Genomic DNA, 16,566 nt, shown 5'->3' with positions numbered 1-16,566 from the left:
TCCCTGTGGAGAGGCCGATATGAGCTCTAGTGGAGCCTGAAGTGCTTTGATCCACTCCGGCCCCCCAATGGAATTTTGAGCTACCCTGTGTCATCTGAACCCTATAATCCTACGTCTCGCTTTGCTTTCAACTGCCCCCCCAATTCCCCCCTGCCCAATCCCCCACCCCCTTCATGCGCACACACATACATAGAGAAAACCCCTCCAACCACTCCCACTTGAGGGTTGGAAATTCGCCTTCCTCCCATACTAATACCAAGCCTTCTAGTTCCCCACTGAGGCATTTTTTTTTACAGTGTATAGGATACTATACTGTGGGCTTAATACATAAGAACTCTCACAATAGCATAACATTTCAAATGGTGCTTTGTTTCTTTTTATTTCACAAGGAAAATACATGAAGGTCCTGCAGCACCACGGAATGGGATAAAGTCGTGACAAACAAAATGAAACGGCTCACTTTAGCGTCCAACACCGGAGTTCGGATTCAGGGCAAGGTCGCGGGACGGCTTTCCATAGACGTGCCATTATCAGCTTAAGCATCAGTCATCCATCCACCTTCAGCTCAACTCATAGAACTAAGATCACCCCCACAGCGTGAGCAGGGAATCTGGAAGGGTCTTGCAAAATGTGCTGACAGTGCCCCCACAGGGGCCGATTTGTCTCTGCAGTTTTGCGCCCTCCTGTCGGACTCCTCACTCCCACCTTCTCCTCCTGGCCGCGGTTCTCCTTTCCCCGCTTCCAGTCAGATTGCACCAGGCACCTGGACTGACTTCAAATCGCACACACTCACGCACAGAAACACATACTCTGTAATCAAATCCTTTACCTCACATTCGACCCCACACCCGCCCACCCTTGGCATCCCCCTACACCTCTGCTGCGCTGATTCAGATCAGATTCGATTAAACCTGGGGTGTAAAGATTCGATGCATTTTTTTTGCCCATGTTTGCCGTGTTTAATCTTTCACCTGTTTTGGGCATCAGATGGGAGCAAGGTTCGCGTGTGTTGTTGTTTGTGTTTCTGCTATGTTCTTTAAAGCTGAAAAAAAAGGGCTCCGCAACGGTTCCAAGCCAGTGGAGTCTGAGATGTGGCGGGATTCCAAGCTGTGGGAGATCCGAGCAGAGCCAGCCTTGCAGTGTGCTGTGGGGGGGGGCTGGATTGGAACAAAGGAACGTGCCCTCAGCTCTGATAAGAGCGGTCCTCTAATCATCACACATTCACATCCCCGCTCACTATCTGGCAGCTGCGTAACTCAAAACACACTCTCGTCAGAGAAACACAGAGGCTCCTGAAACTTTCCCAGCATGCACTCTGTTTCACCACCTTTCCTTTCATCTTCACCAGTAACCGATAGGTGGATCGCTGTGTTGTATTGATGAACTGGAGTATTTCAACTGGCTGGCGTTCAGACAGCCTCATTTGTGATGAAAATATCAGGTTGTTAACTCCTTTTTTTACTTTCTCTTTCCAAAGGTGAAAAATTTTCCCTCAGACATCTGCTACAGCACTTGGGTATTTATTTCAGTTAGAGGCTTTTAAATAATGCCTCTCAAAGCCTTTTTCCAAGTCCAGGTGAAACACACAGCCGAACTCGGTCTATCGTATTTAAAGAATAAGGAATGCCCTGTTTATAAACGCAAGGGCGGAGATGCCCAAGTGAACACAAACAGAAATTTCTGATCTGATTTTAACATCCCGGCCCACTGTAAGACATGAATAGCCCACCATCTCGAGGGCTTCCTGAGAAATCACTTCTTGCGCTTCTCCCTCTCTGTCTGTCTGGTAAACACAGAGACCACCCGTGCAGCCGCATGGGTGAAACATGCCTTTCGCACAATGTGCTTTTTCAGGCTGTTGACAAATGGGCGTGCGATTCTCACTGCCAGGCGTGCTGCTGCTGCTGCTGCTGCAGTCCCACCAGCCCCACAGCCCCCTGCGCACCACAGCTGCTACTCCAGAGGCTGGCATGTGGGGCAGCTGCAACTTCACCCCGACCCCCCCCCCCCCCGGACAGGAAAACGACCGGCTTCATTTCACACATTCCTCCGTCACCCGCCGTCCCGACGATCTGGAAGTGACACTTAGACATGTTGCTAACTAGATTCTTCCCCTCCAACCCCACCCCCCACCCCCCCACTTTGCCCCCCAGGCCTCCTGCGAGGCCTGCTGTTTTGCCCAGTGCAATGATCCTGACTGGTCTACTATGGTATTCCTCAAAACTCGTTTACTGTCTTCCAGAATGCAACAGATTAGTAAAACTAAAAAGAGTGAAGCAAGACTAAGTCCCTTAGCCAGCCATGGCAAAGTATTGTGTAAGTCAATGTCCCACACGAAAATGAAATATATATGGTAATATTCTGACAAATATGTTGTTAAACCCAGGAACATATATGCATATATGCACATATATTTAAAATATGTTAATGAAAATCAAAAATATACTGCAATATACCAAAATGGCAATAATTCATATATTTTCAATATATTTAGCTAAAAAATATTCTCTTAAATATATTCTCAATGGGATAATAACTGGCCTATGGCATTGTATAGCTGTGAGCAGTATGTCAGTGTACTGTATGTCAAAAAAGTGTAACTTGGGGTTACATTCAAGTTCTTCGTATTGACACTAATGCTCATTTGTGGCTTATTAGTATAAATTTTATATGCAGATGATTTTTGTTTTAAAAAAAACCCCCAAACCCCATAATCGTCCCTTAACTTTTATATCTACTTCTTATTTCTCAGATTTTTTCTAATTGAACCACAGGGAAAGTGTTAAACTGGGTGTACAAAACTCATGCTGAGTCAATGGCATTTTCAAGGGTGATCTTTAGATCAACCAACTGTATCAAGGGCACAGTAATTAGTGCTCATTTATTTTGTTTAGAACTTTAGAAAACCAAGACAACCTGAACAAAACCTGAAAATAGAAAAATGTATTTACAAATGAGGACAACTTGCTTTTCACTTCAAAACATATTAAAACATCACTATGTCCTAACCTTACAATGACATATTCATGTTTGTACTCATACTCATTGAATATCCTTGATGTCTTTGTGGGATCAGAGTGTGGGATCTGTAGAAAAATCTGTTCGCTGTAATGAACTCTGGCTAGTTGTGAACTAAGCTTGCATCATCGACCATGGGGGTGGGGGGGTCTGGTTTCCGTGTTCACAGGATGCTGTTCATAACGCTCAACAGCGCATGTAAGTACCTGACACATGTGAAAACATGCCAGATTTTCATTTTTGACCATAGTTTTTCTTTCAGCAAACAGCTAAAGATACATAATCAAAACAGCATTGCTGGAGTGGCATACTGCTTATTGTTGAAGCCTTCATATGGATCATTAGTTACTAGTCATTAGTTACTTACGTCCCGATACTGGCATCTAATTCACCTATACTCTTGCATGTTTCTAAAGTATTGTGTAACATGTTGACACACGTGACATGTGAATGAGGCACATGAGGATATGTTGTGCCACAAAAGCCGTAATTCAAAAGAGCTCTGAGGTGGGCTCAAGCACTAATCCATAATGTATGCTGATGGGTGGTGAATAAAAGCTGTTGATGTCTGCTGTCTTCTACCCAACTTGCAAGCCCTGGGTGAGCATGAGTTGAGCAATCATTCTTCTCAGAGCATTTCTTTAGAGTGTCTCCAGCTTGTATCTACTCTGTCTGGATAATAGATAACAAACAACAAACCACATTTTCTCTGGAATGTTTGTCTCTACAGATAATTAGATGTGCCAGATTACTGATGTAGCCAAGGTTAAAGAACACCTTCCCAGTTCCCAGCTCTATGTCATGAAGTTATTGCAGTGAGAGAAATGCGCATGTGTATTTCCTCATAGTTTGGTATTTTTCACTTCAGACCTCATACTAAGACTATAGTAGCATTCCTTTTGAATGTTCTGTATTATCTTGACATATCTAAAGACTATTTCTACAAAAGAAAAGAGCAAAAGCATTCACTCTATTCACTCCAAAATACTTCTACAGTAATTGAATTCAGTTACTGACATACCATGTTTAGATTAGGACACTGCATCTGCCCAGACAGATTCAATCATGCACATCTGCAAGGGACAACTGTCAGAGACCCTGAAGCTTAATTATCTGCCCTCACTAAGTGTCTTCAGATGTGCTAATTACAGAGCCATTCCACTGATCTGTGTTCAGCCTCAAGCCCTGCCTTCTTCATAGAGAACCAGCCTCCTTCAGACACAAACGCATAGGTTCTACCATTGTGGGACACGTGGCCCAGTTCCACCCTCATGCCACTGTGAAGGGGGGGGTGGGGGGGTCCCATCTATGTAATGTCTGTTATTGACATAGCTGCCATTGCTGCTACCTCTGCCATTTTTTTTTGCAATTGGCAGAGGATCCCTTGCGCCATGAAACTTGAACCTGAAGAATCTGCCACTAGAGAGAGAGAGAGAGGCCCCTTGCACCACATTGCTGTCATTTGCACCAATATTGAGTGCAACTTTATAAGGCCGCTTACATATTATTTTACTGAGGCCTTGAAATGCAGGAGGGGTTCTCCAAAGGCTGCAAATTCTAGCCTGACACGCAAAAGTTAAAGCATGCTAAATTCTGCTGCCAGCAATTTCTGCTGTTCAGATCTTACCAATTAATTCATAAATACATCTGAGTACATCAAAAATGTCTGGAGATAAAAAATTACCAGCCTTTGATACACTTAACATGGGGTAGTGCTGTATTTGTGTCAGCTTTTAGCTGTGTGAACATGCCTTTGTTATTTTTCCAAAAGCCTGCTTTAAGGCTGGGGCAGAATGACAACCAAAGAAAAAAGGTCTCATGACTTCCATGGTTTTGTTCCTGTCAGGGGGTCCTCCAAAGGCCTCGTGCTTTTAATTGCTGAAATTAAAGAGACAGGAGAGCAGGGAGTGGATCTCACACAGAGATTAGACAGCTGGGGGACCATATGTAACAACCCTTTAGCTGTGGTGTAGCTTCTAAGGGAGGCTGTTTTTCGATGTCTAGATACTCTCCACCAAGGGCGTTCATGTTTATCTGAGGCTGAGCAGGATTGCTCTTGCTCTCCCTGACACTGAGAGAGAAACAGGCTTTATAACAAAAGGACCTAATCTCTGGATCCCAGAACTGAAATGATTAGGGTCATTGTGTGTGTACACCACAGCACGCAACCACGTCGTGTTCCTAACACCTTTGGATTGTAGATGGTTTTGTATGATTCAGATCATCATTGCCTCCATGTTGTTCCAAGTACAGCTAGCAATTCTGGCTGAGTTACCGGTGGTGACAGAAGGGGGAAAACATGGCAGAGAGAAGGGGAGAGACGATCAGGCAGAGATAAGCAAAGGGGGAGAGAGAGAGAGAGAGACAGGTGAGGCAGACACTTATTGAGTGCAGACAGCAGAGCGGCAATTTAAAGCTCAGAGTCTCTTTCATTTCATACCTGTGGACAGGTGCTTGGCAAGGCCTCGGCTGTGTGTGTGGAAGGAGGTGGGGGGGGGGGGGGGGGGCAGACATTCAGAGAGGATCAAAGAAGGTCACGCTATGCCTTCTCCCCCTCCCTCGCTCTCTTCCACCACTGACCTGGAACCGATAGATTTTCAATTCTGCTCTCACTCCTGGGGAGTGAAAGGGGGGTGGGGGGGGGTGGGGTGTCAGGTTACCCGAAGGCTGGGCATCCAGGCAGTGTCATAAAAGACCAGGATTCTGAAAATCTCATGGAAAGGTTCCCGTGATTAATCTCCATTCCTACAGCCACCATGCAGTGCCCGTATAAAACCAAAATCACCTGCTGAAAAACAATGCTCTGGAATTCCATAATTTTTCATGGCCTTTTACGGTCAATTTAATTTGATTGAGAAGGGTTTTAACGGTGATTAGATTTTAATGTGCCTTTCGGTGCTTTTCAGGCATAGGTTGCTGTTGTTGAGTTATTTTTAATAATAATCTGTAATACCCTCACTGAAATGGTTACTGAAGAAATGTCCTTCTTCTTTCTGAATGATTTCCCTTCAAAATTCCATTAAAAGCTTTGAAATGCAGCTATTTATTCATCACGATATCCCAGTTCCTTCATTACCAATTTGCACATTCACCAATTCCTCAGTGATCAGAGCTATCAATTAGACTCCACTCCTCAGAGAAACGTCATAGCATTGTCAGTTCCCACTGCAAAGCAGATCATTCAAGGGCAAAATGCAGCATACAAGGAGTAAGATCTGTCGAGAGTAAGATCAGTCATATTCTGATTACTCTGCTCAGATCAAGAGCAACGAGTCACCGTGTTTATCCGGCAGTTTCTCCATCCTTTTGATGATAGTTTGCCATGTAGGATGCTGGTTGTTTATTTAATCATCCTTTTTATGCTATTATGCTATTCTAATTTATCCTATTTTCAGCCATTATGCTCTTCACTCATTCTCCCCTTTTGTCTCTTACCTTAGCTTTATTTAACTGAGTCCATTCCTTCCTCTATGTCTGTCTGTTTCTCCCTGACTCATAAACTTTCTTTACCTTTACGCATTTCTGTCCTTTCGTAGGCATCTGGTTTCATGGGTTTATGATACTCAATTTATTTAACTGTCACTGCTTAGCCACGGGCTACATCTGTATCCTCTCTATCCCTCTCTCCCGGCTGTATATCGACCTTGATGGCTATATGACTTTCCATGATGTACTGTTATAACACCCAGTTATAGTGTGGTAAACCCTGCAATATTATTTACAACTGCATTTTACCTCAGAGACCGCACAGCAATAATACAGGAGGGCAAGAGTATGTAGGAATTAAGTTACAGATTCAGAATTTAGTGATCCAACAAAAGAATGGGTTCCCTTGTTGATTTGTCGTATTCGTTCAGCACTGATTGCCCCTTTGGGAAAGGAGGGGTAAGAATAGGAATGGCGAAGACGAGCAGCTAAAGAGTTTTCCTGTTGGCTCCCGTGTATCCTCTCGAGTGGTGACTGAGTAGCCAATGGGGGAAATGAGGATTAATTACCCATTTCACTGTACACTTCATTTATTCATATATATATATATATATATATATATATATATATATATATTCCACACAGAAATTTGGTCGTATTGACTGCCTTTCTGGAGAGGGGAGTCATAAAAGGTCATGGACAGCGGTGTATATATTCAGACCTGAACTCTGGGCTTAACTTGGTTTCAAAGCATTTTTCAAATTTTTTTTTTCTCACTACTGTATATTTACAATATTTCTTTGCACCAAAAATGATCCCGCCCTGTCCCCTTCCCCCTGTCCCTCTCACGCCGTGTTTTTCGGTCTGTTCTCCTGTCGTCTGCCTGCAGGAGATAGACCGTGAGAACCCTCTCCCTCCCGCTCATAATGAGATCAAAAGCACAGACTGTAGGCCTCTTCGGGGGGACAGAGAGCAGGATTAGTCGACTGCCTTGGATAACACGCAGGTGGCTGATCCGGGGGGCTTAGAGACCAGAGTGTCCCCATATTCAGGGCCCACTGCTGTTTGTAGCCGGGTTTCCCTGGAGTTCTATCAAGATGGGGGTCAAGTTACGGTTAGTGCATAGCGCAGGTTCGGGCTTGGGATATACAGTATATCTAAATTTATGGGAAAGGCGTACAGCAACAAATATTCATGCGGATCAGTTTGGGGTCAGTGCAGATGTTGGCTGCATTGACCCCAAATTGGTTTTAATGCAAAAGAAAGTCTGAACTTGCAATGGGGTTAAGTGTCATTGTTCCTGGTGGGGTTTAGATCAATTACAGGGATTACGATTGGTTCTACAGGGTGCTTTTAAATTGATGAGATAACTGCAGTCAGTCATATATTGTAGCTTCAGTGAATTTTGTAACAATGATGGATTTTTTTTTGTATTTCTGTTATTACTGGCCATTACATTAGATTACGTCATTTAGCAGATGCTCTTACCCACAATGACTTCCAAATAAGTGCATCACAATGCTAAGAGTAGTAATCCAGGAAACCAGAAAGCAGAATAGCAAAACTAAACTTCCCCTTCCAGAGCAATTGCAGGAAACTGTAATACGGGCTTGATGGTAAATTTCACAGTGAAGTATTCCAATTTAAAAAGTCATAAAACACCGCCTGGTGAATTCAGTCTTGCCATAGCTGAGAGGGAGAGAGAGCTGACATTTCTTTATGAGGCTTCCAAAGACTTTACTATCATGTTAACCGTTTTTTTGTTTTTTTGTTTTTTTGGTGGGGAACGGCAGAGCTGAGAAATGGGAGAGGGAGTAGCCAGGGGTGGCTGTACTGTATTTACCGTCGCTTTGTAAACGGCCGGGGTGATGGGCGCATCCATCATGCGGGAGAGCGCAGTGGGGTTTGGGGGAAAGGAACATTCGTTATGCTGACATCCCACATCCCCCAGAGACGAACCCTGGGGCTCGGGACATCACAGCTCCACTCCCTCCCCTCCGGCCTCTGCCCTGGGTTTCCAGCGAACCCCCGGCTTCACAAATCACCGCATAACCCAGGTTAACTGGTGCAGCCTCACCGAAGGAGAGAGCCACTAGCAGAGAAGAGTGTCAGTGATGGGGAACATCAAAGCCGCACCGAGTGAAATGGAGGAAAATGAGTAGGATTTAGGCGAAAGAAAAAGGAGGGAGGGTGGAGTTGCTGGGGAGTAGGATGAGAAGGAGGAGGGAGATGAGGAGGGAAGGCTTCAAGAGCGGAGGATCTGCAGCTGATTAGTTCTCTCCTTTTACTAGTTTCTCTCAGGTTTTCTTTAGTCATGGTGGAGGCCACCATGAGACACTAGGAATCATTAGGCATGTTGACCTTGTCTAATTTGCTCTGCATGTAAGGCTGTTAACTCATCAATCACCCCTCTCTATTCTTCCCTCCCCTCTTAAGTTCACATAGGCAAATGCATGGGCGTAGAGGCACTATTTCAAAAAGATATTGTCTAAAATACACAAACTCATTTCTACCATCTGCACATTCCCATGTTCTCTCATGGACAGATAGACTGAGAGACAGATAGACATGACTTTCTCATTCACTCTCATCTGCGTGTGGGTAAGATCCTAAGACTCCTTTGCAGCAGAAATTAAAGGATAGTATCCAGAGCTGACTTATCTATCTGTCCACACAGTGGTGTGCTTTGGCTTAAATTTAAAGCTGTAAAGTTGTTTCAGTGTGGAAAGTGGCGATCAGATTTAAGAACACCACTCCCCTGAAAGTACATGATAAGCAAACAGCCAGAGAGGTTTTGCTATAGCTCCACCATCACAAAGTGTAATTAACTAAGTACTTCTTCCTAATTTAAATATGAGCAGGGCAGTGCTGTGCACAGAATGACACTGGGTTGCACAAAGCCATTAACAAATAGATACAGGGATCCTTCACACTGTACTCATATCCTGAAATGTGACTCTCAGGTCCTATCTCCATAACTCATGTGATGCATCTACCCACAAATCTGAAGTCTTCCCATTCTCCATCTAAGTTGCCATTATAATTACCTAAGAACATTTATATTTACATATATTCATTTTGCAGACGCTTTCATCCAGAGCGACTTGAAAGTTAGGCAGAGTACAACACAAGCAGAGGGCCACATAAGGAGTTTGACTATGAATGGCAGAAGGAATTGAAATCTGTTACACTGCAATGCCAGTGCTGTGATCAGACATGTTCTACAAGCCTGTAAGATATAACAACTGCATCACTGCTGAACATTAAATCATTTTACCCACTTTCCCAACCATTCTGTGGCCAGATCATCAACTTTTACAGCATTGTTCATGACTTTAATATGTTAATTTTCTCACAACTGTCAAATGTTAGCTGTTGTCCAATTGTGAAGTAGTGTACGGCCTACCACTTACATCATTTTTTATGTCTTTACCCTTTTGCAGCCCTGTTTTGGAAAGGCCAGTTGCCTGCATTTAAAGTGAATGCCTTGCTGAGTGAGCCACCTGGCACTCCAGCAATACACACCCAACACTTATGTCATTTTAGAGTAGCATTCCTCAGTAATAAGCTTGTAAATTCAAACATATCATGAGTCTGATCCACTGTGCCCAGTACGTTTCCCTGTGATCTCTTTGAACCGTCATATGGTTAAATTAAAACAGTAAGAACACAAAGGGGTGACCAGGATGTAAATCACAAATCAAATAAATCCTGCTGTTTCACACATCACTGCAGATGAATCAAGACACGTTGCAAAACATGTGTCGAACTTGGCACCGGAATTCACATTTCTCACTAAGCTGCTTCTCTTACAAACAGCATGACCCCAACACACACACACACACACACACACACACATACACAAACACACACACACACACACACCATCTCAAGCATGCACACATTACAGTAATCTTAGAAGACAAGGTATCCTAGAAGTTATCCAGAAACTAACAGCTCCCTCAGAGAGATAAGTTTCATGTGTTTCAGAGAGCCTTCAGCTTTGGGCAGTTTGTTGACAAAGTCCTGTGTGAATATCTGCAGCTTGTGATCCTTTGTTCTCTGGCATTGATGGATGGTCAACAACAGAGCAGTCATACACACCATTTATTTATCACCTCCATCTCCGAAACAGAGCGCTGCACCATAAAGACCTCGCCAGCACGAAAAAATTGGATGCTTGCCCTGACTCAAATACTCTCTCACTCTCTCTCTGTCTGTCTATGCCTCCTAATTCCTTCTTTCTCACTCACACACTTTCTCTCTCTCTCTCTTTCCTACTCCTTTTAATCTGAAAACATTCTCTATCTATCAATTTACTTCCTTTATTTTCAGTCTCTGTATCCCCCCCTAACTCTGGCTCTTAGCTCATGCTTTTAACGTGGAGATGCAGAGAGAGAATATATGAAAATACAAGCACTCGGTGCTCCAGTGTTTCCAGTCCTTATGTTCTGCACTTCAATAGTCCCTTTAGAGTCAAGCCAGTCCGTGACACCTTGTTAGTCAGGCTACAGCTGCTGCCTGTCAGTGGCATCTGGGCCAATAATAGCCCTGCCAGGTAGCTCAGCTATGTGGAATTTCACATTGCCTCCTGTGCATGTGTGACGTGACCTCAGGGATCCTGGGGTAACGTGGCATCGTGGGTTACAGTGCACATGTGGACCTGGTCTGTTTCACAGAGATAACCCCTGCGTTTTCTGTTAGCGGCATTCTACGGTCACGGATAAGATACGTCCAAAATGAGTCGTGACTGGTGATAGTGCTTTGGTTTGGCTTTCAGGATGTTTTCTTATCCAAAGCGATACAGAAATGATAGATAGCATTGCTATTGTTTTTGCATTGTTTAGCGTGGGTTAAACACAGACTAGCAAAGGCTGCAACATTTACGGCATTTAAACTGTGTCATTGAACGGTCACACAGAGCTCCTTATCCAGGCAACTCACTGCATATAAAACATATGTATGTTTGTACGCTAGTAAAATTGTGATACATAACTTGTAAAATAATCCAGAAGAAATAACAGAATACCCAAGGCATTTGTAAAATAGATCATCATTCAGAAATACAATATGACATCTATTTAATCTTCCTCATGTAGGACTCACCCAGATAGAATGCCTGAATTTTAGTTTCAGGGGCCTTAACCACCACAGACCGGCACATTATGTGCATTGCCTGTGGAGTATGCTATGTGGTATATTGCCCGTTTCCAAATACGCCAGAAGGTAAATAACACTGCGGTGACTAAGAAGTGAAGCTTGCTCCTCCCTCTTTTGGGACCACATTGGCAGTGTCCTGGATTCAGGGTACGGTGATATATGACCATGATGGAAGGAATGCCTGACCACCATGTGTTGAGTGTGTAATGTGCTCATACGCTGTCGGTCTCGGTAACAGGTGCGGAACGGGATACTCTTCTGTGGGTGGCCCCTTGTTAGCTGATGCCCTACCTTTCAACTCCAGCGCTCCCCTAGCTCTACAACCCCATGCAGGCAGCATGTTCAGTTGATTTATTGTTATTGTATATTTATATTTACTAACAGATGCCATCCTTCTGTCCATAAATTCATCAGTCGAGGGGCTATGAGGTCGCTATTTTTGTCCAAACATACATGACTGACCGACACAATTTGACCTGGCTGGTATGTTGCAGCGATTGACCAGACACCTTACCCAACCTTGTAACAAAATTTCAGTCAGCCTGGTGGATCTATTTCAAGGAGGCAAGGCGAATGTATACAGGCATACAATTTAGAGATTAAATTATACCCATATTCAAATTTACATCTCCCTAGTGACCACCTTGTTAATGGATACTATTGCTTCTTGTGGTTAATGTTAAAATGCTGGGTATTAATTAGCTACTATTAGTAGCTAATTAGTAGCTACTGAGTGAAATGAATCTGAATTATATGCGATGCATTTGCCTTCAGTGTTCTTTTTCTAAACAGAGGAAAATGTGAGCATTTTTGTTATTTCTCCAATCCCTTACATTTTTGTCAGAAGATAATTGTAATGCTAACTTTTTTTAATGAAGCTGAATTTCTCAGATTTACAAAACACAACTTTCCAATGACATCTTCAGCTGAGCTACAATTTGATATGCCCCTGCATGATAAAATGAACCTTCGTTCTGACTTTGTGTTCTCTCTAAACACTCAGTCACCCAAATACCTGTGAAAAAATGTATGTTGGCGAGACAAGTCTGCCCTCAGCTTTCCACAGGCACTTCCAATCAGCAACCCACGCAAATGAAAAGCAGAACACCAGAACAGAGGATCAGATGAAAATTGCTGACAGAAACATACGGTGATTAATTAGTCTATGCACTCAGCGTTTGAACACTGCCATTATATTTTCCATTCCTGCTTGTCACAACATAGCAGACACCTCTAAGGACATTCTAACTTTGACAATTTAAAGGGTACTGTTCACATTTATCTAAGAAATGATCAGCGCTTGACCTTGCCATTGTCATTGAACACACATATTTAACTAGGCTTGAGGCTACTTTTGAGTTGGTGAGAAAAGAAATTAAGCCCAAGGGAGTGTGTGACTGAGCATAGCAAGTACATACAAAGCAGATACACTAGTACTCCCAGGAAGCACAGAGCAGTGTTTGGAATTCCCGTACAATGTTTTCCCCTTGGTAGAATTTATGTAGCTGTGGATGCATTTGACTGCTGCTGATAATTGATGGAAACAATGGCCTCAAATGACGGGTGACTCTTGTGCAAAAAACGGCAGGCACATTCACAGGAAGTACATTGTCTTCATTTTTGAAGGGTTTCAGTGGGGAGGGAGCGGCAGTGGCCCCGTGAAGCCCCTGTGACCCGCCCACCCTTGCCTCAGCACCAATACCCAGAAAGCCAACAGATATAGCAAATGGACTATATCACATTTCACAGCACATTGGAAGCATTTGTTTTTACTACTCACACTGCACGCATGGCGGAGAACTCTGAAAGAAGCTAACACCAGGGGTGCCCTGAGTGGAGGAAACCATCACTGACCAACCGCGTCTGTAATAATCGTTCAAACGCTATCATCTGTGTCGAATCCACGAAGGGTTAATATTAAAGGTTTGCTTTTTCTGAGATGTTTCGGGGGTTCTAAAATGACCCCCTGTTTCCACGGCGCTGAGGGGGAATCCTCGTCAAATCAAATCCAAGTTTCTGCAATGCATTAAAAATCAAACTGCAACACTAAATTCCTCAAGGCGTTCGCGAACCCCCACCTCTGTCTGTCGAGCCCCGCATATGATGAATGGGGCAATTGAGGATGATGGATGCCACTGCTGGGCTTCAAGTGGAGCTGGGGGTCAGAGAGAGGCCTGAAAAGTGAATTTATCACAAAGTCATGAAAATCAACATGCTAAGGAAGGAGAGAATGGGGCAGAGAGGGAGGGGGTAAGAGAGAGATGGTAGGAGGAACATAAGAGGGAAAAGGAGGGGTTGAATGCTTTAGAGGAAAAAAAAAGAAAGAAGGGCAAGACTAGGGTAAGGTCTAGTTTTCAGAGGTGTAATTTAGTGGTGAGCATGAGTGTGTGTGATATATTTAATGTAGGATGGGTCCTGAAGAGAGTCTGGCAGTGTGGCAGTCTTTGAGTCTAGAGTTCAGTAGGAATGTTGAGAAGGAATAGGAAGGAAGGAATTTTACGCTTTAAGCGGTCACTCAGGATCTTTTATAACAACTGGCCAATGAGCAGAAATATCACAGATACCAAAGTTTATTGAAACCGGGCATGAGGGTGTGGACTTGTCATGCACTGATATCAAAATGTTGATGTTGACAAGTCAGGGCTTACTTGTGTTGTATGTTTGGCAGTATAACGCACCGAAGGATGCAAGAGCCACAGGCTGTGGCAAGGCTTTTACAAGCCAAACTAACAGCCGAAATGGAAAACCTTTGAGGTTTTCTCGGAAAAACAATAGTCGAAATCAAAGCGTTCAGTCAAGACATTTGGCACCCTGTTACAATGGAAGCTTAATAGCAATTTAACACCACAGACACTTGTTCATCCAAAGACAAGCATTTTTTTTCCCTTTGTCCCGAGGAGGCTCCTTTGGCTGCAAACAGTGTTTGTCATGGGAAGGAGCAAAGACAATGAGATGTGAGAGGTCAGATATCTTTCTTCATTTAGTGTGTGCCATTACAAGGAATGACTCCTTGGGCGGCGCCTGTCCATCTTCAAGCCCTTCATGAGTCACCACTGTCCCTGCAGACTTCAGTGGTGGTGTATAGTAGTATTGGGGAGGTGTGAACATGCTTCTTCTGATGGCGGATGCGGGTGAGGCGGGGAAAGAGCAATACTTTTTGGGGAGGGAGGCTTGGATTACAGGCCTGCAGTGAAACACAAGCCCTGTTACTCTCGGCCACATCTGTTCTGGCCTGCTACGGTCCAGATGGGAGGGATTGATGTCAGATTCAAGGGCCACCTCCATCCTCTCTGACCTCTTTCCACCTTCTCTCTTCCCTGTACCTTACCCTCCTTCTCCCTCATTCTCACTTTTCTCTCCATTTTTCTCCATTCCTTTCCTCTCTATGTCACCCTGTCAGCCTCCACCTGCACCATCACCTATGGATGCTAATGGCAGATCTGCACGACTACACAGCACATCTTAGCATTAGAGTTTTTATCAGGTATGCAATGGCCTGAACCAAGCTCAACAACAGCTAAATACAATAGATTACATTAACACAAACAGAAAATTCAGGAAAGTGACTGAGACATGCTGTGACAAATTTAATGATAAATAGGGAACTGACTAGCACACAGTGGATCAACGGCCACAACCACAGATGTAATGCAGTTTTTTATACAGTTGTACCACAGTTTTAACTTAGTTTAAACAGTTTGTTTAAATTGGTGTAATTTTAAATCAAATTAAATTCTATGATGCACACACCTTCTGCAATTGCCATTTCATAAGAGGCATCACGAAACTACCATACCTGCACTTTACACTGTTTAGATCATAAGTGACTGCATTTCCGATGAATTTGTCACTATCGTGTCATAGCAGCGCAGTGCAAACAAACTGTAACCGACACGTTGAGCATAACGACAAAGATATGCAGCTGTGCGCCAGACCCTCCCCTCTATCCAACGCTGATGCGGAGGAGAGCGGGGGCTGACTCAGAGTATTTACTGTTTTCACAGATGGAGCTCTGACAGTGTCAGGATAAAGGAGATAAATGACTTTACACTGGAGCGGAGCAGACGGGAAAAACAACAGCGACTCAAGCAGACGTGCACACACAAGCATACACAAGTGAGCTCAAAGGTACGGCATCGATCGCCCCAGCCACAGACTCGAGCTCATTCAAACAGAAACAAGCTACCCCACAAGATGCACCGTGGATAGGTTAGATTTAGAGTGCAGATGAGGTACGCACAAGCAGAGAAAGGTTGTAGAACAGATGTTAACTCTGGTCTGTTAGCGTGACGCATCAAAGAGAAAGCAATTTATCATTCCACCCCAGATCATATATTTTCCTTACAATACTGTCATACTACACAATAGCATACTGGCTCACAAAGGGAATGAACCTCAAGATTGATTCAATGTGTGTTTCAGTACATGGGCTACGATGTCATCGTGGGGAATCCCCAGTAGGCTGTGAATGATTTAAAAAAATGTAATTGAATTTAGTATGACAGTACCAACAAGCTAAAAGTGGTCACAAAGGGTCATATATGGAAAAGCACATGGGTACTTAATTCTGACAAACAAATTCCAAGTGAACAAAGTGTTTTGAATGTTACATATTGCTTTAGGCTATGGTCTCTAACAGTGTTGAATATTGAAGTAATGATTACATTGATACCCTCTTCACTCATTTACTGAATGGAGTCTGAAAGACAGATCAATGTAGTTTGTATGTGTGTGTGTGTGTGTGTGTGTGTGTGTGTGTGTGTGTGTGTGTGTGTGTGTGTGGACTTGTAAACATTCTGAATAAATTAACTCTTATACCCAGAGGAACTACCATATCATACAATTTAACATAACATGTATATGAATTACCAGGTGCAACATACATTTAACATGTTCCCTTTCTATATGCAAGTCACAAAAATGCTCTTCTGATAAAGTCTGGTGTCTTATTTTAGCAACTGA

The sequence above is a fragment of the Megalops cyprinoides genome, chromosome 6 (genome assembly GCF_013368585.1).
Source record: "Megalops cyprinoides isolate fMegCyp1 chromosome 6, fMegCyp1.pri, whole genome shotgun sequence".
Taxonomy (NCBI): Eukaryota; Metazoa; Chordata; class Actinopteri; order Elopiformes; family Megalopidae; genus Megalops; species Megalops cyprinoides.
Note: the sequence above shows the minus strand (reverse complement) of the source record.